The sequence below is a fragment of the Gasterosteus aculeatus genome, chromosome 5, assembly GCF_964276395.1.
Source record: "Gasterosteus aculeatus chromosome 5, fGasAcu3.hap1.1, whole genome shotgun sequence".
Lineage (NCBI taxonomy): Eukaryota > Metazoa > Chordata > Actinopteri > Perciformes > Gasterosteidae > Gasterosteus > Gasterosteus aculeatus.
The window spans coordinates 898603-924377 of NC_135692.1; the positions used below are offsets into that span (position 1 = coordinate 898603).

The 25775-nt window shown below is 47.7% G+C and overlaps 3 long non-coding RNA genes and 4 other non-coding genes across 8 annotated transcripts; 3 read left to right on the plus strand and 4 right to left on the minus strand.

Moving 5' to 3' along the window:
• Positions 1 to 6215: 6215 nt before the first annotated feature.
• LOC144408085 (U6 spliceosomal RNA) lies at positions 6216 to 6321 on the minus strand. The gene has a single exon (XR_013467835.1). It is a non-coding gene; the product is annotated as a U6 spliceosomal RNA (small nuclear RNA).
• An 87-nt stretch (positions 6322 to 6408) lies between these two features.
• Positions 6409 to 11251, plus strand: LOC120819311 (uncharacterized). Its single transcript, XR_013467716.1, has 4 exons — positions 6409 to 6608; positions 8739 to 8862; positions 8946 to 9043; positions 10264 to 11251. It is a non-coding gene; the product is annotated as an uncharacterized LOC120819311 (long non-coding RNA).
• On the minus strand, positions 10036 to 10141 carry LOC120819891 (U6 spliceosomal RNA). Its single transcript, XR_005712337.1, has one exon. It is a non-coding gene; the product is annotated as a U6 spliceosomal RNA (small nuclear RNA).
• A 2470-nt stretch (positions 11252 to 13721) lies between the features above and the next one.
• On the minus strand, positions 13722 to 15997 carry LOC144382981 (uncharacterized). 2 transcript variants are annotated; one of them, XR_013467718.1, is made up of 4 exons: positions 15797 to 15997; positions 15642 to 15699; positions 15137 to 15559; positions 13722 to 15032 (listed from the first exon to the last, which is right to left on the minus strand). It is a non-coding gene; the product is annotated as an uncharacterized LOC144382981 (long non-coding RNA). The 2 variants fall into 2 exon arrangements; XR_013467717.1 differs by having other exon boundaries at positions 13722 to 15035; positions 15797 to 15967.
• Positions 15998 to 16362: 365 nt separating this feature from the next.
• On the plus strand, positions 16363 to 16468 carry LOC144408086 (U6 spliceosomal RNA). Its single transcript, XR_013467836.1, has one exon. It is a non-coding gene; the product is annotated as a U6 spliceosomal RNA (small nuclear RNA).
• Positions 16469 to 17319: 851 nt separating this feature from the next.
• On the minus strand, positions 17320 to 20066 carry LOC144407982 (uncharacterized). The gene is made up of 3 exons (XR_013467719.1): positions 19898 to 20066; positions 17642 to 17765; positions 17320 to 17558 (listed from the first exon to the last, which is right to left on the minus strand). It is a non-coding gene; the product is annotated as an uncharacterized LOC144407982 (long non-coding RNA).
• Positions 20067 to 20184: 118 nt separating this feature from the next.
• On the plus strand, positions 20185 to 20290 carry LOC120819889 (U6 spliceosomal RNA). The gene has a single exon (XR_005712335.2). It is a non-coding gene; the product is annotated as a U6 spliceosomal RNA (small nuclear RNA).
• The last annotated feature ends 5485 nt before the right edge of the window (positions 20291 to 25775 follow it).

The following is a 25775-nucleotide window of genomic DNA, read 5'->3' on the forward strand; positions in this document are numbered from 1 at the left end:
GAAACTGGTCTTTTTGTCTGAACATCACCTTTCAAATCTACTGAGCTTCATCATCTTTCAGCCAGTTGCTGAGGCAAACTAACTTGTTCACATTTTCTGAAAGTAAAGCTGACCTTTTCTTGTTCACAATGTGACCTGCAACTGAGAAAAGTCGTTCACAGGGAACAGTGTTTGCAGGAGTGGCTAGATATTTGTGAGCTAGTGAGGCCAGCTTCTCATGGGCTCCTGAATGAGATGCCCACCACCTCAAGGGGCAGTGCTCCAAATTAATGGTGGGCTCTGCTCTGTACCTCTGTATGGCAGGTTGGACCTCTTCATCTTCTGATTCTGAATCCGAGCCCATTTGCAGAAGGCTGGTTATTCTTACTGGGTGGCCCATCATCATGTGCCTGTGAAGACCTTCTGGGTGACTCTTGTTGCAGCATCCCTTCAAGTGTGGTCCACACCTCTTCCCTGTCTGTCTTGGGCATGCATTTCAAGTCTTTGAAACAAGGATCTAAAACTGTAGCAATCTGGAGCCATGCATTGTTAAGCTTTTCTTGACGGGAAGCTAGATCCTCCTTGAACTTGGTCTTGAATCTCACCACAAATGCAGGGTCCTCATCACAGGCTTCCATCTTCAGACGCAAGTGGCAGAGAGAAGGTAGTACCACAGAACAGGAGACATAGGCCTCTCCACCCAGGAGCTCAGTTACATACCTACGCACACAAACACACACATGCACACTGAGACAGTGTATTATTAGAACAGTGGTTATCAACATATTATTAATAATGATAATAATTATTTATTATTATCATCCATCCATCCATTGTCAAACCGCTTATCCCGCACACAGGGTCGCGGGGGGGCTGGAGTCCATCCCAGCCAACTTCGGGCGATAGACAGGGTACACCCTGGATTGGTCGCCAGCCAATCGCAGGGCTACACAGAGACACACAACCATTCACTCTCACATTCACACATCTACGGGCAATTTAGAGTCCCCAATTAACCTGATCCCCAGAGCACGTCTTTGGACTGTGGGAGGAAGCCGGAGAACCCGGAGAGAACCCACGCAGACACGGGGAGAACATGCAGACTCCACACAGAACACCGTGCCGCCCTATTATTATCATCATTATTATTATTATTATCATCATTATTATTATTATTATTATCATCATTATTTTTTACATACATACATGTTATTGATATTTGACTTTAATTCATTCATTCAATTCATTCCAGAAAATAATCAAAGCAATGTTATTTGATAAGTTACAGACTGATTTACCTGCATGGCTCTAGAAGGGTCTCCAGCCTCTGCAGTTTATCCCACTCTGCTGCGGTCGGCAAAACGAGTTTTTAAGCTCTGACATGAAATGACCGACAACTTTGCGAGCCTTGGCCAAAGAATTTACAAAGCCGCTGTCAGCAAGACTCACTGTGACACTTCTCTGCACCATGTGAGCGACACAGTTAATGTGTTCATAGCGTGTAAGTCTAATTGCGGCAACTATGTTGCGCGCACTGTCAGTCCCAATGGTTGTCGTCTTGCCCTCGATGTCCCACTTACGTGCAACAGACAGGAACTGTTCTTTACAAGCCTCCGCAAAATGACGCTCCTCAGTTTTTAATATAGTCAGCGCAAAAGACTTCAGTTCCCACGTGTCACTGATGAAATGTGCAGTTACTCCGAGGTAATTGTTGTTACTCACTGATGTCCAATGGTCTCCTGTCAGGGCGATATGATTTACTTGAGCCAAGACCGCTTTCCTTTTTTCTTTTTCGTTTTCATAGAGCTCGTGGATTTTCGTCATAACTGTGGCTCTTGACGATGGCTTATAGGATGAGTCTTGAGACGCCACTTGCAAAACATCAAGGAAACCTGAGTCTTCTACAATGCTAATGGGTCGACAATCCTTTGCGATCCATTTTGCTATTGTGTTGGTCAAATTATCTGAGGTTGATTTTGTTAATGGCCTCCGAACATTCAGCGTGGACTGGCGCAAACGACTTGCTGAGCCTGACGGCCCAGCAAACACATGTTTGGCGTTGACATGGTACCTCAAGCTTGAACGGCTCCGGTGAAATTGAAACTCCTTGTTACAAATCTTGCAAATAACCGTGTACTTGTTAACTGTACCATCATCATTCTTTTTATATTTGAATCCGTCCATAGGCCCACTTTGCTCACCTTGCTCCATCTCGCCTCTAGCTCCCAACGGCACGGCACCTCCCTAGTGAGTGTCTATTGTGATGAGTACTGATGTATCCCTGCAGGTAGCAGTAATGTGTTCTATAAGAGGAAGTGCATTCCCTAGAGGAAGAGGTACTTTCCTGACCTGATAATTTGTCCCACTGCGCATACGTGAATAGTGTTAGAAAAATTGACGTAATTAACAACAAACAACTAATCAACGCCGTTAACGCGCTATTATTGACAGCCCTAATTCATATATATATATATATAGATCATATATTTGTTTGTTTCAATCTTTTGACTGGTACTCTAGTACATTACATTACAGGTCATTTAGCAGACACTTATATCCAAAGCGACTTACATTACACTTTAAACCCATGGCTTTTTCACATTTTTGCCCGGGGAGCAATTAGGGGTAAGGTGTCTTGCTCAGGGAAACTTCGACATGGGGCAGCCTGAAATCAAACCACCAACCTTGTGCTTCCCAGCACACCTTCTCTAACCCCTGCGCCACGACGACCCATGACGTGTGTGTGTGTAGTACACACACACACACACACACACACACACAGCAGCTCTGTTGAGACTTTTTGATTTTACAGCCTCCTTAAGAGTCTGCAACACCTCATTTAAGTAAGAATAACCACTGAAGATAAGATAGTAAATACAGCACATTTATAGAACATACAAAATAGAAGAACATATCCATCTAAAGCAAAAAGAATAAGAGGTGAGAGAGTGTTGTTTATTTGTTGCTCAGTCTGCTGGATTGTTTTGAGGGGCTTCTAGTGTTAAAGCAACTGTTTCTTTATATGTAATGTGTGTATATATATATATATATATATACATATATACATGTGTATATACATCCAGTTGTGGAAAAGAATGTTGTTCTTTTTTTGTTTTAGATTATTATGTAAGAGGTGTATTATAATTACAGATGGAGGGCCCGACAGCGAGCGTCTGGTGGCCGGGTTTACCGCGGAGCCCGGCCGGGCACAGCCCGAAGGAGTGACGGTGGCAGCCCAAGACTCTACTCCCCATGGGCTCACCACCTGTGGAGGAAACCAATGGGGTCGGGTGCGCTGCTACAAGGGTGGCAGTGACAGTGGGGGGTCTAGACGGAAACCGACCTGGGCGGCAGATGCTGGCTCTGGGGACGTGGAACGTAACCTCTCTGGGGGGGAAGGAGCCGGAGCTTGTGCGGGAGGTGTAGCGTTATCAGTTGGATCTGGTGGGGCTTACCTCTACGCACAGCCTCGGCTCTGGAACCACACTCCTGGATAGGGGATGGACTCTATTCTCTGGAGTCCATCCCCTATCCTGGACTCTACTCCGGGGTGGCCCATGGTGTGAGGCGCCAGGCGGGTGTGGGGATACTCATAAGTCCCCGGCTGAGTGCTGCTACATTGGAGTTTACCCCGGTGGACAAAAGGGTCGCCTCCCTACGCCTTCGGGGGGTGGGGGGGAAAACTCTGACTGTTGTCTGTGCATATGCACCAAACAGCAGCACAGAGTATTCAGCCTTTTTGGAGACCCTGAATGGAGTCCTGCATGGGGCTCCAGTAGGGGACTCCATAGTCCTACTGGGAGACTTCAATGCGCACGTTGGCGACGATGGAGATAACTGGAGAGGCGTGATTGGGAGGAATGGCCTCACTGATCTGAACCCGAGCGTGTTTTTTTTTACTAGACTTCCGTGCCAGTCACGGATTGTCCATAACAAACACCATGTTCGAACATAAGGATGTTCATAAGTGTACGTGGTACCAGAGCACCCTAGGCCAAAGATCAATGATCGATTCTGTAATCGTATCGTCTGATCTGAGGCCGCATGTTCTCGGGTAAAGAGAGGGGCAGAGCTGTCAGCTGATCACCATCTGGTTGTGAACTGGGTCAGGGGATGGGGGAAGACCCGGGACAGACCCGGTAAACCCAAGCGTGTGGTGAGGGTGAACTGGGAAGTCTGGAGGAGGCCCCGGTCCAAAAGATTTTCAACTCACACCTCCGGCGGAGCTTCTCTCACATTCCTGTGGAGGTAGGGGACATTGAACCAGAGTGGTGTATGTTCAAAACCTCCATTGCTGACGTGGCAGTGAGTTGTGGCCTCAAGGTCTTAGGTGCATCAAGGGGCGGTAACCCTTGAACCCTGTGGTGGACACCGGTGGTCAGGGAAGCCGTCCGACTGAAGAAAGAGGCCTGCCGGGTTATGATATCCGGTGGGACTCCGGAGGCAGTTGCAGTGTGCCGACAGGCTCGAAGGGCAGCAGCCGCTGTCGTGATGGAGGCAAAGCAGCGAGTATGGGAGGAGTTCGGGGTAACTATGGAGAAGGACTTTCGGTCTGCACCAAAGTGCTTCTGGAAGACCCTCCGGCACCTCAGGAGGGGGAAACAGGGAACCATCCAAGGTGTGTACAGTAAGGATGGGACCCTGTTGACCGCGACTGAGGAGGTTATCGAGGGGGGGAAGGAACACTTTGAGGAACTCCTGAATCCTGGTAGAGGCGGAGCTGGAGGCGGAGGAGGGATCATCGTCAATTGGCCTAGTGGAGGTCACTGAGGTAGTCAAACAACTCCGCAGTGGCAAAGCCCCGGGGATTGATGGGATCCGTCCAGAGATGCTAAAAGCAATGGGTGTTGTCTTGGAAGACACGCCTCTTCAACACTGCGTGGAAGTCTGGGACAGTGCCAAAAGAGTGGCAGACCGGGATGGTGGTACCCCTCTTCAAAGACCAGAGAGTGTGTGCCAATTACAGGGGTATCTCACTACTCAGCATCACACTACTCAGCCTCAGGAGGGTTTGGCCGATAGTCGAACCAAGGATTGAAGAGGAACAATGCGGTTTTCGTCCTGGTCGTGGAACAACAAACCAGCTCTTCACTCTTTCCAGGATCATAGAGGGGGCTTGGGAGTATGCTCATCCAGACTACATTTTGTGGACTTGGAGAAGGCGTATGACCGGGTCCCCCGAGAGAAACTGTGGGAGGTGCTGCGGGAGTACGGGGTGAGGGGGTCCGTGCTTGTGGCCATCCAATCCTTATACGCCCAAAGCGAGAACTGTGTTCGGGTGCTCGGCAGTACGTCGGAGGTGTTTCCGGTGGGGGTTGGCCTTCGCCAGGGCTGCGCCTTGTCACCAATCTTGTTTGTGGTTTTCATGGACAGGATATCGTGGCGTAGTCGGGGGGAGGAGGGTCTACAGTTCGGGGGGCTCCGGATCTCATCGCTGCTTTTTGCAGATGATGTGGTCCTGATGGCATCTTCCGTCTGTGACCTCCAACTCTCACTGGAGTGTTTCGCAGTCGAGTGTGAAGCGGTCGGGATGAGGATTAGCACCTCTAAATCTGAGGCCATGGTTCTCAGCAGGAAACCGATGGATTGCCTGCTCCAGGTAGGGAATGTGTCCTTACCCCAAGTGAAGGAGTTCAAGTACCTCGGGGACTTGTTCACGAGTGAGGGGAAGATGGAGTGTGAGTTTGGCCGGAGAATCGGAGCAGCGGGGGCGGTATTGCACTCGCTTTACCGCACTGTTGTGACGAAAAGAGAGCTGAGCCGGAAGGCAAAGCTCTCGATCTACCGGTCAATCTTCGTTCCTACCCTCACCTATGGTCATGAAGGATGGGTCATGACCGAAAGAACTAGGTCACGGGTACAAGCGGCCGAAATGGGTTTCCTCAGGAGAGTGGCTGGCGTCCCCCTTAGGGATAGGGTGAAAAGCTCAGCCATTCGTGAGGAGCTCGGAGTAGAGCCGCTGCTCCTTTGCGTCGAAAGGAGCCAGTTGAGGTGGTTTGGGCATCTGGTGAGGATGCCCCCTGGGCAAACGCTATGTCTGATTGTCACAAAATTTTCTGTGGACACTTATCGGGTCTGGGTTTAATCAAGACTTTACCTCCTAGGGAGACTGCGCTCTGCTGCTGCAGTACCGACAGTGGCCGGTGGCGCCGTTTCACCACAAGTGGGAAAAGTCCACAATAGCCGTAGAAAATCCTAGACATCATAGAATATCATAAAGATTATAGAGAATTAAAGAAAATGAGGAACGCTTCACGAATTTGCGTGTCATCCTTGCGCAGGGGCCATGCTAATCTTCTCTGTATCGTTCCAATTTTAGTATATGTGCTATCGAAATAACACAACAGACCGTCGGTGCTGAGGGGTATTTAAAGGCTTGTGACATGGACGAATCCACCATCACGGTGTCTCCTCTGTGGAGCACCTGGGGGAGTCAGAAACCATGTTTCTGTGTCTCTGTCTAGGCCCAGAACACAACTACTAAGAGGTCTGGCTCCTGTGCAGTGAACCCCGACCATTCCACCGGCTCCAGAACCTGATCCGGCCCGCTTCAGGTCCCGTCTACTCTGCTGAGGAGCTCAAGAGGATGCTGGGAAATCTAGTCAGCCACCGCCGATGTCACGGGATTGGTGAGCTGCAGACAAAGAGGACAAAAGAATCCCCCCACAGCACCGCCTACATTCCTCCCAGACGACCTTTGACTCCCCCAATGAGCCATGGGAGGACACACAGGGAAAAGGGGGAGGGGGCGCGTACACAGTCAAATCACAACCATGAACATCCAGAGATTCTTTGCTCCCAAAAACGTTTACCTGTCACAGAACAAAAACCCTCCGAAATGGGGGAAAATAAGGAAGAAATCTGTTAGAGAAGAACAAGACCTTCAACGGACAACAGGTCATATCCAAACAAACTCAAACACACAGCCATAGGCTGATGGGGAACAGGAGAGAAGTAAAAAGAAATGCGAGATAAAAGAAATAAATTAACTTTAATCGTAGAGGATGGAAGGGAATATTTTTGTCCGATTCCAGAAGCACGCAAATCTGTTATTTTAACCTCAGGATGAACAAATAAAAAAAATACGTTGATAAATGGGTTTATTAATGGATAAAATGCCACTATTAGGGTGAAACTACAAACGAACACCAGTACACAGAATATCTGTCGGTGCAATTAGGGATCCAAAGATCCCTAAAAACCAAAAACAGGTTTACCAACAAGACAACAAGTTTTATCAAAGAATTGTTAACCTGTTTCATCAAAATGAATGAAAAAGTTTAACTCAACAAGCTGTTACTACAATTTTGGTTTGACTATTAATTGGTTACACAAGTGCTAAAGGAACTTAATGAAGTAACTCCTCAATCTGTCTAAGAGAACAAGAATTGGTGACGTACACTGAAACGTTTCTACAGGGAGACTCAAGGTCAGATAAGAGATGCACAGGCAATCTTTAAAACAAAGAGGAGAGAAGACTAAACAAATCTTTGTTGAAACATTGAAGGGTTTTGAGAAACTGACGTATTACTGAACGTTGGACAGATGTGGAGGGTTGCTCTACGAGTGTGGCGGCCAACAAGGCAACCCAAAATGTTATTTCTCCTCTTTTGGAGTAACTCAAGCAAATTCAGTGTTAAATGGAATGAATCCTGAGTGCAAATATTTATCTGTGATATAATTGGATTATGGGGCGGCACGGTGGCGTGGTGGTTAGCACTGTCGCCTCACAGCAAGAAGGTCCTGGGTTCGATTCCGCCCAGTGGCCTTTCTGTGTGGAGTCTGCATGTTCTCCCCGTGTCTGCGTGGGTTCTCTCCGGGTTCTCCGGCTTCCTCCCACAGTCCAAAGACATGCTCTGGGGATCAGGTTAATTGGGGACTCTAAATTGCCCATAGTGGTGTGAATGTGAATGTGAGTGGTTGTGTGTCTCTGTGTTGCCCTGCGATTGGCTGGCGACCAATCCAGGGTGTACCCTGTCTATCGCCCGAAGTTGGCTGGGATGGACTCCAGCCCCCCCGCGACCCTGTGTGCAGGATAAGCGGTTTGACAATGGATGGATGGATGGATAATTGGATTATGCACTTTACTCAAATACAAGGGCATAAAGATTGTATATTCGGTTTGGTCTTTAATTTAGAAGAATAAGCTCGTAACTCTTGGAATGTAAAAAACGACAACAACATTTTCACACAAACAAGCGGATTATAGAGAAAATGTTATGACATCAACTAACAGATCTATAAAAAAACATAATTGGTATTACAACTACTAATTGAAATATATATATAATATATATATATATATATATATATATATATATATATATATATATATATATATATCCAGTTGTGGAAAAGAATGTTGTTCTTTTTTTGTTTAGATTATTATGTAAGAGGTGTACTATAATATTATCTTTGCTTCTTTTTTTAATAGAAGATACAAATATTGACTAATGGCATTTCATTTGATGAAACTTAATTTTAGTATGTACGAATTTAAACAATAAATTGATTTGCATTCAAACAAAAACAATAGTTACAGTTACCTAATTCCTTTTATTAAACTGAACATGGGTTTAGTTGGAATTTCTTAATGAATTTGAGTTAACTCTACTCAAAACAGTTGAGCAGAAATTATAAATAAAAGTAGGCTGAAATTAGTTGAATTTACTTTAAAAATATGTCTGGATTTGGATACATTGATTCCGTGCATTTACTCACCTAAAAAAATGTAAGTAAATTCAACACCTTGTTTTCAGTGTATGTGCGCAGCAGAGACAGACAGAGGATGAAAGCTGCTGCTGCTGCATCCACCACCTCCACCTCCAGCAGCAGCGCAGCCGCTGCATCGGCCGCAAGCCAGAGAGCCACGAGTGCATCACAGTACGTGTTCCTGAAGAAGTGCTGTTGGTAACGTTGTCTCATTGTTGATGTCCTTGCGTGTCATCCATTGTGTGTCATAATAGGCCTCTTGGTCCAGCGCTTGTGGCGTTTGTCTCCATCTGCTGTGATGAGATGCAGGCCCAGGTGAAGAAGCTGGTGGCCCCTAAGCCTGCATCTACAGGTCAGTCCAGCCTCAGTTATTTACTGACGTTCCACTTCATCTACCCTCCTGTGTTCCTGGTTTATCTTCTGTCATCATGTGTTTGCATTCCCCCGCTTTTTTTATTTGACTTTAAAACGTTGCTTGATCAGAGGACGAAAGCAGATTGGTACGTTTTGGGTGAAAGATGAACAGTGATAAACGTCCCCTGTTGTCCTTTTACAGGGAACACACGTCTCTGGTTTTAGTCATTCAGCGCAGTTCAGTGTGTTGTGTTCGTAGTGACTCTGACACGTGTCTTTTAAACACTTAAAACCCAGTTAACTAACTGATGACTCTGTGGGCAACAGCGCCCCCACGTGGGGAAACCAAGCAACTGCTTATGACCGGTCAGCCTGATGACGTGTGCTGCAGAACTCTGTTCAGAAAGGGTTGAATTAAAGAAACGCTGCTGCCTAACCGGCCCAAACATCACCACTAACATCAAGAAGAAGAGCCTTCCTGAACCAAGCGCAGCTCATCTGTTATTCGGCCAACACAGAATGAAGAACCAACGTGTCTGATAAGAATCACACTTTAGACATTTTGTCTTACCAAGAGACCGTAGCGGTTTATCGGCTAAGCTGACGTTTAGAGCAACACGAGCCTTCGGAGTCTTTTCTCCTCCATATTCCGGTGAACGGAGCTGCTAAAACGAGAGGTTTCTACAAAGAGGTCTGGTGGAGAGGACAGAGACGCTCAGTGCACGTTCCTTCTTCTCAGACCATGGAGGGATGAGGACACACGTGTTTATTGTTTGGAGGACAGGCATGTTTATTATTCAGAAGATAGACGTGTTCATTGAGGTTGGACAGGTTTAATCAAGACTTTACCTCCTAGGGAGACGGCGCTCTGCTGCTGCAGTACCGACAGTGGCCGCGGTGGCGCCGTTTCACCACAAGTGGGAAAAGTCCGTAATAGCCGTAGAAAATCCTAGACATCATAGAATATCATAGAGATTATAGAGAATTAAAGAAAATGAGGAACGCTTCACGAATTTGCGTGTCATCCTTGCGCAGGGGCCATGCTAATCTTCTCTGTATCGTTCCAATTTTAGTATATGTGCTATCGAAATAACACAACAGACCCTCGGTGCTGAGGGGTATTTAAAGGCTTGTGACCTGGACGAATCCACCATCACGGTGTCTCCTCTGTGGAGCACCTGGGGGAGTCAGAAACCATGTTTCTGTGTCTCTGTCTAGGCCCAGAACACAACTACTAAGAGTTCTGGCTCCTGTGCAGTGAACCCCGACCATTCCACCGGCTCCAGAACCTGATCCGGCCCGCTTCAGGTCCCGTCTACTCTGCTGAGGAGCTCAAGAGGATGCTGGGAAATCTAGTCAGCCACCGCCGATGTCACGGGATTGGTGAGCTGCAGACAAAGAATCCCCTCACGGCTCCGCCTACATTCCTCCCAGACGACCTTCGACCTTTGGAGGCGCATAGAGAGTGACGGGGGGAGGGAGGCGCATAGAGAGTGACGGGGGAGGAAGCTTAGACGGAAGGGGGAGCAGCAGCAGCATGACGGAGGTGGTATGAGGAGAGTCCTCACGCTGCTGCTGTTATTGTCCCCCTGACTTCACGTGAAGACGTCTCTCAATAACAATGAGACACATCCTCATCACAGCCTCATGAGGAGACCCGGGGTCAGAGAGAAGATGTGATGGATTTTTGGGGGATTCTTTATGAAAAACGTCTGTGTTCTCAATAATAAAACGTGTCTCTCTCTATATTCCGCCACAGCTGCTCAGATGAACAGACGCAGAGGAACATCTGCTCACCTTCTCCAGACCACACTGCTGTGAGTGTCGCTGTGAACAAACGCTGCTCTTCATGTTCACATGATGAGGGTTCTTCCTGCTTTTTGTTTTCCTAAAAACCAGAACACAGGTGCAGCTTCACAAAGGACCAGCAGGTGTCGCCCTACGACCGCTCCATGGAGTGAGAGGCGCTGTGGTCTGAAGGAAAACACAAAGTACAACTACTACTGGAATCAACGTATCAATAAGTTATCGTTGATGTATTCCATAGGAGAACATTACTCCACACCGGGGTAAAATCATTAAAAGGACATTTGTTAAATAGTTGTTGAAAGTTGGAGCAGAGGTGAAACACATACACTAAAGATGAAAGTTGATTTTAAATGACATTAAAGTTCATCGTTTTATGAATAAATACTGTCTGATTTCACGTGTTTTGTTCCCCATCTTTAAACCTCGACCTTTTAAATGTACACATGTTATTATGACAGTCTGAACACACGTGTGCCGTCCTTTTTCTTTGCCTTTTGCCTTCACTGGTTACCTGGTTTTACGCGTCACGTTGCAATGACTTGTGGGTAGGAAAGACTCGGCGGGTTGATAATGTGAGCGGTCTAAAGCCTGGCGCAGTTAGCGCTGTGTGTAGATGACGCATGCTCTGGTTTAATGTCGAACGCTCTTCTTTTGCTGCGTGTTGGTTTTGTGTATACGTTGTGTCCGTGTGTCTATGAATGTGAATTTGATTTCCTTTTGAGATTTTTAATGTTTTTTTTACTTCAGGCTGCCTCAAAAACATGGAAATGAGCCTCTCTGGCTCACTACAGTGCAACTGTTGATTAGTTTGCATTGACCCTGCAAAGTAAATAAATAAATAAATAGACGCCAGGCTGGACGACGTGTGTAACCAAGGAAGGACTTCACACTAGACACTATGTGTGACCGAGACTTTTAGTGGGAATCATTTCATAGCTAACTGGTTTCAGTCTGTTGGAGAGGCACTAAGTGGTCACGTTACTCTTCCTGTAGCCAGAACCAATGCACTTAAGAAAACATCATGCACACAGCTGTTGCATACTGGAATGTGCTGCCCTCATATTTCACTCTGACAAGAAACAAATGTGATTCCAACAGGAAACTTAAGGCAGCAATAATCAGAAAGGAAATTAGAGTAGGTTAGGTTATTATTGTTTTTAATTCTGTTTGTTATTCCTTACTGTAAATGTTGTTCTCTAAGTCTGTGTTTTTGTTCACCAACATTGGTCGTGCTGTAATTTAACACGCTTAGATTGCAGCTTGCCTGAGGCGGGACTCGAACCACAGATCTTCTGCATCAAATGTGTTATAGCCTGCTATTAAAGATTTAGATTAGATTAGATTCAACTTTATTGTCATTGCACAGGGTACAAGTACTAAGGCAACGAAATGCAGTTTAACATCCAACCAGAGCGCAAAATAGCAAAAAGTGCAGAGTATATGCATATGTAAAGTGTAATAAGTGAATAAATAGATATGTACAGTAAGAAATAGTTATGCAACATGAACGGTAAGAAATGGATATACAATAACAGTGCAAATGTTCAGTGGCTGGAGGAGGGTGTGTGGCAGTCAAGCCAGGGTGGAGGGGGGAGTACAGTCACTGAGGGAGATGTGTGTGGGGTGGGGTGGGGGGCAGAGTTCAGGGGGGGCAGAGTTCAGTAGAGTGACAGCCGCAGGGATGAAGCTGTTCCTGAACCTGCTGGTCCAGGAGCGGAGCACCCTGTAGCGCCTCCCAGGGGGGAGGAGGGCAAACAGTCTGTGGCTGGGGTGAGAGCTGCGCCCTCCAGACATCTCTTGCTCCGGACAGCCTCAATGGTGTGAGGAACCGGTGATGCGTTGGGCAGTTTTCACCACCCTCTGCAGTGATTTACGGTCCGCGACAGAGCAGCTGCCATACCATACTGAGATGCAGTCTCTAAGGATGCTCTCTATGGTACAGTGGTAGAAATTATCTAGCATCTGAGGAGACAGATGGGCCTTCTTCAGTCTCCTCAGGAAGAAGAGACGCTGGTGTGCTTTCTTTACCAGGGATGAGGTGTTGAGGGTCCAAGAGAGGTCCTCAGAGATGTGGGAACCCAGGAACTTGAAGCTGGCGACACGCTCAAACTCCGTCCCGTTGATATGGATGGGGATGTTCGTGCCAGTTTTCTTCCTGAAGTCCACAATTAGCTCTTTGGTCTTCTTGGTGTTGAGAGCCAGGTTGTTGTCGGCGCACCATACCGCCAGGTCCTGGACCTCCCCTCTGTAGGCCGACTCATCGTTGTCACTGATGAGGCCAATTACCGTTGTGTCGTCTGCAAACTTGACAATGGTATTAGAACCGTGTACAGGTGTGCAGTCGTGGTGAAGAGGGAGTAGAGGAGAGGACTTAGCACACAGCCCTGTGGCACGCCGGTGTTCACCATGAGGGTTGAGGAGGTGTGGTTCTCTACCCTAACAGACTGGGGTCTGTTGGATAGGAAGTCCAGTATCCAGTTACAGAGGGAAGTGTTGATACCCAGGTGACTGAGTTTCGTGATTAGTTTGGAGGGGATGACAGTGTTGAAAGCTGAAGTGAAGTCTATGAACAGCATCCTCACATAGCTGTTGTTATTGTCCAGGTGAGAAAGGGCGGAGTGTAATGCCGTGGAGATGGCATCCTCCGTCCTCCTGTTCTTGCGGTAGGCGAATTGGAAGGGGTCCAATGGGGTGGGTGGTAATCGTAATCGTGGTAACCGTAAAATAATGCCATTATTAACACATATAAGCTTATAAATGTTAATAAGCATCTTGTAAGGACTTACAAGTGCCTTATTACCTATTGATTAATGGTTATTACAAGGACCTTAATATAAAGCGTTACCACACTTCACAAACAGAAGTACTCATATTCATTGTTGACGCTTTTTTTATTTGACTTTAAAACGTTTCTTGATCAGAGGACGAAAGCAGATGACTGGTAAGTTTTGCGTGAACGCTGTGATGTCTGATGATCATCTCGGATCAATAACCCACCTCTACAAATAACATCGTCTTTTTCACCGTGCTTTCATCAGCGCCTGGCTGACTCAACAACATCTGCATGGCTAACTAGTTATCATCTCACCCTCACTTTCTCTCTTTAAAACCACCTCCTTTTCTCTTGTGGTGTGTAAATGCAGCTCAATCTTTGTTGGTCTCTCAGCATTAACAGTAATAATAATAATTCATCTTAACCTTTTACGTTACTCAAACATTTCCTTTACCTTCAAGCCTCGGATGCAAAGGCCTTTTTTTTTGCTCCTGCCACCACCCGCTGCTGCCGTCGCCACCTCCTCCTCCTCCTCCTCAGCAGCACCTCCTCCTCCAGGAGCTGGTGTCTCTGCTCTACTGGACGAGCTGCTGGAAGCCTCGCAGGAGATTTGTGTGTGTGTTGTCGTCTCACCAGTTGCTGCCTCGGTCCTGGAGGGCAGCTCTCACTGTGGAGCAGCAGCAGTGGATCGGCCCGGTGCCGTCTACCAGGGACAGCCAGTGGAGGCCTCGGCTCGTCGGTGACCTCAACCTCTGTTGGCACCCCCCCAACCCCGGCCCGTCTACAACCATCCTCCCGCATCCCCCGACCCCTTCTTCACCATTTGACTGTGTTGAACGTCCCGTTGGAGGTGCAGACTCGGCTCTACATGATGTTGGCGTTCTGCAGGCTGTCCTGTGACATGAGGGTGGTGATACAGCTGAGGTCCCGCACTCTGGGCAACAGTGCCAACCAGCTGTACAACACCCTGCGGGAGCAGCACTCGGACGCCTGGATGCGGAGAGCGATCCAGTACCTCGGCGAGTGTGAGCGATTCCTGGCCTTGTGCTCGGCGAGGGGGCAGATTCCATCTCTGCCCCAGATGCCCCCTCTGCCATCCCCCGTCTGGCTGCTGACTCCACCAAGAAGGCGAGTGGAGTCTGTCAGTTTCTTTTCCTTCCAGCTGCTGTGTGTTTCTCACATTAACTCTCAGAATCTCTCTGCAGGTGACAAAGAAGCTCGCGGGTATCTCCTCCGACATGGCCGCCTGGGCTACCAACGTCGGCAATGAGCACGGGCAGGTCCTCATGAGCGTCCTCACCTCCACCGAGAGCGCCGGGGGCCTTTCCAGGATGGCCGCCGGCTTGATGAGGCGGTACCGACTCCGCGGGGTACCTCCCCCCCAGCTGATCTACGTGGACCGCGACTGCTGCAACAGGGACGGCGTGTCAAAGACAGCTGTCTTGTTTCAGGTGTGAAAAGGACACTGTTGACAGTTGTGCTGCATCAGCACCGTGATTGTAGACGTACACGTTTTGATTGTTTCGCTGGAGTGGGAGCATCTCGCCGTGAGACTGGACATCTGACACCTGTTGCGACGCTTCGCATCAGGTGTCAACACCGAGAGCCACGAGCTGTACCCCACCTTCATGAGGCAGCTGTCTAACTGCATCTTTGAGGTGGACGCCGGAGATGCACGCCGTCTCGCAGAGGCTAAGCGGTCCCAGCTGGAGGGGAAGCACGGGATGGTTGGACTGACGGACGCCGCGGTGAACCAGAGGATCTCCAGGGAGGAGTGGAGGCTCCGCTGCCGCCGCAGGACACGCGGGCCTAAAGTGGTCCTACTCAACTGCGCGAGGCTTTAGACCTCTCACATTATCAACCCGCCAAGTCTTTCCATGGAGCGGTCGTAGGGCGACACCTGCTGGTCCTTTGTGAAGCTGCACCTGTGTTCTGGTTTTTAGGAAAACAAAAAGCAGGAAGAACCCTCATCATGTGAACATGAAGAGCAGCGTTTGTTCACAGCGACACTCACAGCAGTGTGGTCTGGAGAAGGTGAGCAGATGTTCCTCTGCGTCTGTTCATCTGAGCAGCTGTGGCGGAATATAGAGAGAGACACGTTTTATTATTGAGAACACAGACGTTTTTCATAAAGAATCCCCCAAAAATCCATCACATCTTCTCTCTGACCCCGGGTCTCCTCATGAGGCTGTGATGAGGATGTGTCTCATTGTTATTGAGAGACGTCTTCACGTGAAGTCAGGGGGACAATAACAGCAGCAGCGTGAGGACTCTCCTCATACCACCTCCGTCATGCTGCTGCTGCTCCCCCTTCCGTCTAAGCTTCCTCCCCCGTCACTCTCTATGCGCCTCCCTCCCCCCGTCACTCTCTATGCGCCTCCAAAGGTCGAAGGTCGTCTGGGAGGAATGTAGGCGGAGCCGTGAGGGGATTCTTTGTCTGCAGCTCACCAATCCCGTGACATCGGCGGTGGCTGACTAGATTTCCCAGCATCCTCTTGAGCTCCTCAGCAGAGTAGACGGGACCTGAAGCGGGCCGGATCAGGTTCTGGAGCCGGTGGAATGGTCGGGGTTCACTGCACAGGAGCCAGACCTCTTAGTAGTTGTGTTCTGGGCCTAGACAGAGACACAGAAACATGGTTTCTGACTCCCCCAGGTGCTCCACAGAGGAGACACCGTGATGGTGGATTCGTCCAGGTCACAAGCCTTTAAATACCCCTCAGCACCGAGGGTCTGTTGTGTTATTTCGATAGCACATATACTAAAATTGGAACGATACAGAGAAGATTAGCATGGCCCCTGCGCAAGGATGACACGCAAATTCGTGAAGCGTTCCTCATTTTCTTTAATTCTCTATAATCTCTATGATATTCTATGATGTCTAGGATTTTCTACGGCGATTACGGACTTTTCCCACTTGTGGTGAAACGGCGCCACCGCGGCCACTGTCGGTACTGCAGCAGCAGAGCGCCGTCTCCCTAGGAGGTAAAGTCTTGATTAAACCTGTCCAACCTCAATGAACACGTCTATCTTCTGAATAATAAACATGCCTGTCCTCCAAACAATAAACACGTGTGTCCTCATCCCTCCATGGTCTGAGAAGAAGGAACGTGCACTGAGCGTCTCTGTCCTCTCCACCAGACCTCTTTGTAGAAACCTCTCGTTTTAGCAGCTCCGTTCACCGGAATATGGAGGAGAAAAGACTCCGAAGGCTCGTGTTGCTCTAAACGTCAGCTTAGCCGATAAACCGCTACGGTCTCTTGGTAAGACAAAATGTCTAAAGTGTGATTCTTATCAGACACGTTGGTTCTTCATTCTGTGTTGGCCGAATAACAGATGAGCTGCGCTTGGTTCAGGAAGGCTCTTCTTCTTGATGTTAGTGGTGATGTTTGGGCCGGTTAGGCAGCAGCGTTTCTTTAATTCAACCCTTTCTGAACAGAGTTCTGCAGCACACGTCATCAGGCTGACCGGTCATAAGCAGTTGCTTGGTTTCCCCACGTGGGGGCGCTGTTGCCCACAGAGTCATCAGTTAGTTAACTGGGTTTTAAGTGTTTAAAAGACACGTGTCAGAGTCACTACGAACACAACACACTGAACTGCGCTGAATGACTAAAACCAGAGACGTGTGTTCCCTGTAAAAGGACAACAGGGGACGTTTTTCACTGTTCATCTTTCACCCAAAACGTACCAATCTGCTTTCGTCCTCTGATCAAGCAACGTTTTAAAGTCAAATAAAAAAAGCGGGGGAATGCAAACACATGATGACAGAAGATAAACCAGGAACACAGGAGGGTAGATGAAGTGGAACGTCAGTAAATAACTGAGGCTGGACTGACCTGTAGATGCAGGCTTAGGGGCCACCAGCTTCTTCACCTGGGCCTGCATCTCATCACAGCAGATGGAGACAAACGCCACAAGCGCTGGACCAAGAGGCCTATTATGACACACAATGGATGACACGCAAGGACATCAACAATGAGACAACGTTACCAACAGCACTTCTTCAGGAACACGTACTGTGATGCACTCGTGGCTCTCTGGCTTGCGGCCGATGCAGCGGCTGCGCTGCTGCTGGAGGTGGAGGTGGTGGATGCAGCAGCAGCAGCTTTCATCCTCTGTCTGTCTCTGCTGCGCACATACACTGAAAACAAGGTGTTGAATTTACTTACATTTTTTTAGGTGAGTAAATGCACGGAATCAATGTATCCAAATCCAGACATATTTTTAAAGTAAATTCAACTAATTTCAGCCTACTTTTATTTATAATTTCTGCTCAACTGTTTTGAGTAGAGTTAACTCAAATTCATTAAGAAATTCCAACTAAACCCATGTTCAGTTTAATAAAAGGAATTAGGTAACTGTAACTATTGTTTTTGTTTGAATGCAAATCAATTTATTGTTTAAATTCGTACATACTAAAATTAAGTTTCATCAAATGAAATGCCATTAGTCAATATTTGTATCTTCTATTAAAAAAAGAAGCAAAGATAATATTATAGTACACCTCTTACATAATAATCTAAACAAAAAAAGAACAACATTCTTTTCCACAACTGGATATATATATATATATATATATATATATATATATATATATATATATATATATATATATTATATATATTTCAATTAGTAGTTGTAATACCAATTATGTTTTTTTATAGATCTGTTAGTTGATGTCATAACATTTTCTCTATAATCCGCTTGTTTGTGTGAAAATGTTGTTGTCGTTTTTTACATTCCAAGAGTTACGAGCTTATTCTTCTAAATTAAAGACCAAACCGAATATACAATCTTTATGCCCTTGTATTTGAGTAAAGTGCATAATCCAATTATCCATCCATCCATCCATTGTCAAACCGCTTATCCTGCACACAGGGTCGCGGGGGGGCTGGAGTCCATCCCAGCCAACTTCGGGCGATAGACAGGGTACACCCTGGATTGGTCGCCAGCCAATCGCAGGGCAACACAGAGACACACAACCACTCACATTCACATTCACACCACTATGGGCAATTTAGAGTCCCCAATTAACCTGATCCCCAGAGCATGTCTTTGGACTGTGGGAGGAAGCCGGAGAACCCGGAGAGAACCCACGCAGACACGGGGAGAACATGCAGACTCCACACAGAAAGGCCACTGGGCGGAATCGAACCCAGGACCTTCTTGCTGTGAGGCGACAGTGCTAACCACCACGCCACCGTGCCGCCCCATAATCCAATTATATCACAGATAAATATTTGCACTCAGGATTCATTCCATTTAACACTGAATTTGCTTGAGTTACTCCAAAAGAGGAGAAATAACATTTTGGGTTGCCTTGTTGGCCGCCACACTCGTAGAGCAACCCTCCACATCTGTCCAACGTTCAGTAATACGTCAGTTTCTCAAAACCCTTCAATGTTTCAACAAAGATTTGTTTAGTCTTCTCTCCTCTTTGTTTTAAAGATTGCCTGTGCATCTCTTATCTGACCTTGAGTCTCCCTGTAGAAACGTTTCAGTGTACGTCACCAATTCTTGTTCTCTTAGACAGATTGAGGAGTTACTTCATTAAGTTCCTTTAGCACTTGTGTAACCAATTAATAGTCAAACCAAAATTGTAGTAACAGCTTGTTGAGTTAAACTTTTTCATTCATTTTGATGAAACAGGTTAACAATTCTTTGATAAAACTTGTTGTCTTGTTGGTAAACCTGTTTTTGGTTTTTAGGGATCTTTGGATCCCTAATTGCACCGACAGATATTCTGTGTACTGGTGTTCGTTTGTAGTTTCACCCTAATAGTGGCATTTTATCCATTAATAAACCCATTTATCAACGTATTTTTTTTATTTGTTCATCCTGAGGTTAAAATAACAGATTTGCGTGCTTCTGGAATCGGACAAAAATATTCCCTTCCATCCTCTACGATTAAAGTTAATTTATTTCTTTTATCTCGCATTTCTTTTTACTTCTCTCCTGTTCCCCATCAGCCTATGGCTGTGTGTTTGAGTTTGTTTGGATATGACCTGTTGTCCGTTGAAGGTCTTGTTCTTCTCTAACAGATTTCTTCCTTATTTTCCCCCATTTCGGAGGGTTTTTGTTCTGTGACAGGTAAACGTTTTTGGGAGCAAAGAATCTCTGGATGTTCATGGTTGTGATTTGACTGTGTACGCGCCCCCTCCCCCTTTTCCCTGTGTGTCCTCCCATGGCTCATTGGGGGAGTCAAAGGTCGTCTGGGAGGAATGTAGGCGGTGCTGTGGGGGGATTCTTTTGTCCTCTTTGTCTGCAGCTCACCAATCCCGTGACATCGGCGGTGGCTGACTAGATTTCCCAGCATCCTCTTGAGCTCCTCAGCAGAGTAGACGGGACCTGAAGCGGGCCGGATCAGGTTCTGGAGCCGGTGGAATGGTCGGGGTTCACTGCACAGGAGCCAGACCTCTTAGTAGTTGTGTTCTGGGCCTAGACAGAGACACAGAAACATGGTTTCTGACTCCCCCAGGTGCTCCACAGAGGAGACACCGTGATGGTGGATTCGTCCATGTCACAAGCCTTTAAATACCCCTCAGCACCGACGGTCTGTTGTGTTATTTCAATAGCACATATACTAAAATTGGAACGATACAGAGAAGATTAGCATGGCCCCTGCGCAAGGATGACACGCAAATTCGTGAAGCGTTCCTCATTTTCTTTAATTCTCTATAATCTTTATGATATTCTATGATGTCTAGGATTTTCTACGGCTATTGTGGACTTTTCCCACTTGTGGTGAAACGGCGCCACCGGCCACTGTCGGTACTGCAGCAGCAGAGCGCAGTCTCCCTAGGAGGTAAAGTCTTGATTAAACCCAGACCCGATAAGTGTCCACAGAAAATTTTGTGACAATCAGACATAGCGTTTGCCCAGGGGGCATCCTCACCAGATGCCCAAACCACCTCAACTGGCTCCTTTCGACGCAAAGGAGCAGCGGCTCTACTCCGAGCTCCTCACGAATGGCTGAGCTTTTCACCCTATCCCTAAGGGGGACGCCAGCCACTCTCCTGAGGAAACCCATTTCGGCCGCTTGTACCCGTGACCTAGTTCTTTCGGTCATGACCCATCCTTCATGACCATAGGTGAGGGTAGGAACGAAGATTGACCGGTAGATCGAGAGCTTTGCCTTCCGGCTCAGCTCTCTTTTCGTCACAACAGTGCGGTAAAGCGAGTGCAATACCGCCCCCGCTGCTCCGATTCTCCGGCCAAACTCACACTCCATCTTCCCCTCACTCGTGAACAAGTCCCCGAGGTACTTGAACTCCTTCACTTGGGGTAAGGACACATTCCCTACCTGGAGCAGGCAATCCATCGGTTTCCTGCTGAGAACCATGGCCTCAGATTTAGAGGTGCTAATCCTCATCCCGACCGCTTCACACTCGACTGCGAAACACTCCAGTGAGAGTTGGAGGTCACAGACGGAAGATGCCATCAGGACCACATCATCTGCAAAAAGCAGCGATGAGATCCGCAGCCCCCCGAACTGTAGACCCTCCTCCCCCCGACTACGCCACGATATCCTGTCCATGAAAACCACAAACAAGATTGGTGACAAGGCGCAGCCCTGGCGAAGGCCAACCCCCACCGGAAACACCTCCGACGTACTGCCGAGCACCCGAACACAGTTCTCGCTTTGGGCGTATAAGGATTGGATGGCCACAAGCACGGACCCCCTCACCCCGTACTCCCGCAGCACCTCCCACAGTTTCTCTCGGGGGACCCGGTCATACGCCTTCTCCAAGTCCACAAAATGTAGTCTGGATGAGCATACTCCCAAGCCCCCTCTATGATCCTGGAAAGAGTGAAGAGCTGGTTTGTTGTTCCACGACCAGGACGAAAACCGCATTGTTCCTCTTCAATCCTTGGTTCGACTATCGGCCAAACCCTCCTGAGGCTGAGTAGTGTGATGCTGAGTAGTGAGATACCCCTGTAATTGGCACACACTCTCTGGTCTTTGAAGAGGGGTACCACCATCCCGGTCTGCCACTCTTTTGGCACTGTCCCAGACTTCCACGCAGTGTTGAAGAGGCGTGTCTTCCAAGACAACACCCATTGCTTTTAGCATCTCTGGACGGATCCCATCAATCCCCGGGGCTTTGCCACTGCGGAGTTGTTTGACTACCTCAGTGACCTCCACTAGGCCAATTGACGATGATCCCTCCTCCGCCTCCAGCTCCGCCTCTACCAGGATTCAGGAGTTCCTCAAAGTGTTCCTTCCCCCCCTCGATAACCTCCTCAGTCGCGGTCAACAGGGTCCCATCCTTACTGTACACACCTTGGATGGTTCCCTGTTTCCCCCTCCTGAGGTGCCGGAGGGTCTTCCAGAAGCACTTTGGTGCAGACCGAAAGTCCTTCTCCATAGTTACCCCGAACTCCTCCCATACTCGCTGCTTTGCCTCCATCACGACAGCGGCTGCTGCCCTTCGAGCCTGTCGGCACACTGCAACTGCCTCCGGAGTCCCACCGGATATCATAACCCGGCAGGCCTCTTTCTTCAGTCGGACGGCTTCCCTGACCACCGGTGTCCACCACAGGGTTCAAGGGTTACCGCCCCTTGATGCACCTAAGACCTTGAGGCCACAACTCACTGCCACGTCAGCAATGGAGGTTTTGAACATACACCACTCTGGTTCAATGTCCCCTACCTCCACAGGAATGTGAGAGAAGCTCCGCCGGAGGTGTGAGTTGAAAATCTTTTGGACCGGGGCCTCCTCCAGACTTCCCAGTTCACCCTCACCACACGCTTGGGTTTACCGGGTCTGTCCCGGGTCTTCCCCCATCCCCTGACCCAGTTCACAACCAGATGGTGATCAGCTGACAGCTCTGCCCCTCTCTTTACCCGAGAACATGCGGCCTCAGATCAGACGATACGATTACAGAATCGATCATTGATCTTTGGCCTAGGGTGCTCTGGTACCACGTACACTTATGAACATCCTTATGTTCGAACATGGTGTTTGTTATGGACAATCCGTGACTGGCACGGAAGTCTAGTAAAAAAAAACACGCTCGGGTTCAGATCAGTGAGGCCATTCCTCCCAATCACGCCTCTCCAGTTATCTCCATCGTCGCCAACGTGCGCATTGAAGTCTCCCAGTAGGACTATGGAGTCCCCTACTGGAGCCCCATGCAGGACTCCATTCAGGGTCTCCAAAAAGGCTGAATACTCTGTGCTGCTGTTTGGTGCATATGCACAGACAACAGTCAGAGTTTTCCCCCCCACCCCCCGAAGGCGTAGGGAGGCGACCCTTTTGTCCACCGGGGTAAACTCCAATGTAGCAGCACTCAGCCGGGGACTTATGAGTATCCCCACACCCGCCTGGCGCCTCACACCATGGGCCACCCCGGAGTAGAGTCCAGGATAGGGGATGGACTCCAGAGAATAGAGTCCATCCCCTATCCAGGAGTGTGGTTCCAGAGCCGAGGCTGTGCGTAGAGGTAAGCCCCACCAGATCCAACTGATAACGCTACACCTCCCGCACAAGCTCCGGCTCCTTCCCCCCCAGAGAGGTTACGTTCCACGTCCCCAGAGCCAGCATCTGCCGCCCAGGTCGGTTTCCGTCTAGACCCCCCACTGTCACTGCCACCCTTGTAGCAGCGCACCCGACCCCATTGGTTTCCTCCACAGGTGGTGAGCCCATGGGGAGTAGAGTCTTGGGCTGCCACCGTCACTCCTTCGGGCTGTGCCCGGCCGGGCTCCGCGGTAAACCCGGCCACCAGACGCTCGCTGTCGGGCCCTCCATCTGTAATTATAATACACCTCTTACATAATAATCTAAAACAAAAAAAGAACAACATTCTTTTCCACAACTGGATGTATATACACATGTATATATGTATATATATATATATATATATACACACATTACATATAAAGAAACAGTTGCTTTAACACTAGAAGCCCCTCAAAACAATCCAGCAGACTGAGCAACAAATAAACAACACTCTCTCACCTCTTATTCTTTTTGCTTTAGATGGATATGTTCTTCTATTTTGTATGTTCTATAAATGTGCTGTATTTACTATCTTATCTTCAGTGGTTATTCTTACTTAAATGAGGTGTTGCAGACTCTTAAGGAGGCTGTAAAATCAAAAAGTCTCAACAGAGCTGCTGTGTGTGTGTGTGTGTGTGTGTGTGTGTACTACACACACACACGTCATGGGTCGTCGTGGCGCAGGGGTTAGAGAAGGTGTGCTGGGAAGCACAAGGTTGGTGGTTTGATTTCAGGCTGCCCCATGTCGAAGTTTCCCTGAGCAAGACACCTTACCCCTAATTGCTCCCCGGGCAAAAATGTGAAAAAGCCATGGGTTTAAAGTGTAATGTAAGTCGCTTTGGATATAAGTGTCTGCTAAATGACCTGTAATGTAATGTACTAGAGTACCAGTCAAAAGATTGAAACAAACAAATATATGATCTATATATATATATATATGAATTAGGGCTGTCAATAATAGCGCGTTAACGGCGTTGATTAGTTGTTTGTTGTTAATTACGTCAATTTTTCTAACACTATTCACGTATGCGCAGTGGGACAAATTATCAGGTCAGGAAAGTACCTCTTCCTCTAGGGAATGCACTTCCTCTTATAGAACACATTACTGCTACCTGCAGGGATACATCAGTACTCATCACAATAGACACTCACTAGGGAGGTGCCGTGCCGTTGGGAGCTAGAGGCGAGATGGAGCAAGGTGAGCAAAGTGGGCCTATGGACGGATTCAAATATAAAAAGAATGATGATGGTACAGTTAACAAGTACACGGTTATTTGCAAGATTTGTAACAAGGAGTTTCAATTTCACCGGAGCCGTTCAAGCTTGAGGTACCATGTCAACGCCAAACATGTGTTTGCTGGGCCGTCAGGCTCAGCAAGTCGTTTGCGCCAGTCCACGCTGAATGTTCGGAGGCCATTAACAAAATCAACCTCAGATAATTTGACCAACACAATAGCAAAATGGATCGCAAAGGATTGTCGACCCATTAGCATTGTAGAAGACTCAGGTTTCCTTGATGTTTTGCAAGTGGCGTCTCAAGACTCATCCTATAAGCCATCGTCAAGAGCCACAGTTATGACGAAAATCCACGAGCTCTATGAAAACGAAAAAGAAAAAAGGAAAGCGGTCTTGGCTCAAGTAAATCATATCGCCCTGACAGGAGACCATTGGACATCAGTGAGTAACAACAATTACCTCGGAGTAACTGCACATTTCATCAGTGACACGTGGGAACTGAAGTCTTTTGCGCTGACTATATTAAAAACTGAGGAGCGTCATTTTGCGGAGGCTTGTAAAGAACAGTTCCTGTCTGTTGCACGTAAGTGGGACATCGAGGGCAAGACGACAACCATTGGGACTGACAGTGCGCGCAACATAGTTGCCGCAATTAGACTTACACGCTATGAACACATTAACTGTGTCGCTCACATGGTGCAGAGAAGTGTCACAGTGAGTCTTGCTGACAGCGGCTTTGTAAATTCTTTGGCCAAGGCTCGCAAAGTTGTCGGTCATTTCATGTCAGAGCTTAAAAACTCGTTTTGCCGACCGCAGCAGAGTGGGATAAACTGCAGAGGCTGGAGACCCTTCTAGAGCCATGCAGGTAAATCAGTCTGTAACTTATCAAATAACATTGCTTTGATTATTTTCTGGAATGAATTGAATGAATGAATTAAAGTCAAATATCAATAACATGTATGTATGTAAAAAATAATGATGATAATAATAATAATAATAATGATGATAATAATAATAATAATGATGATAATAATAGGGCGGCACGGTGTTCTGTGTGGAGTCTGCATGTTCTCCCCGTGTCTGCGTGGGTTCTCTCCGGGTTCTCCGGCTTCCTCCCACAGTCCAAAGACGTGCTCTGGGGATCAGGTTGATTGGGGACTCTAAATTTCCCGTAGATGTGTGAATGTGAGAGTGAATGGTTGTGTGTCTCTGTGTAGCCCTGCGATTGGCTGGCGACCAATCCAGGGTGTACCCTGTCTATCGCCCGAAGTTGGCTGGGATGGACTCCAGCCCCCCCGCGACCCTGTGTGCGGGATAAGCGGTTTGACAATGGATGGATGGATGATAATAATAAATAATTATTATCATTATTAATAATATGTTGATAACCACTGTTCTAATAATACACTGTC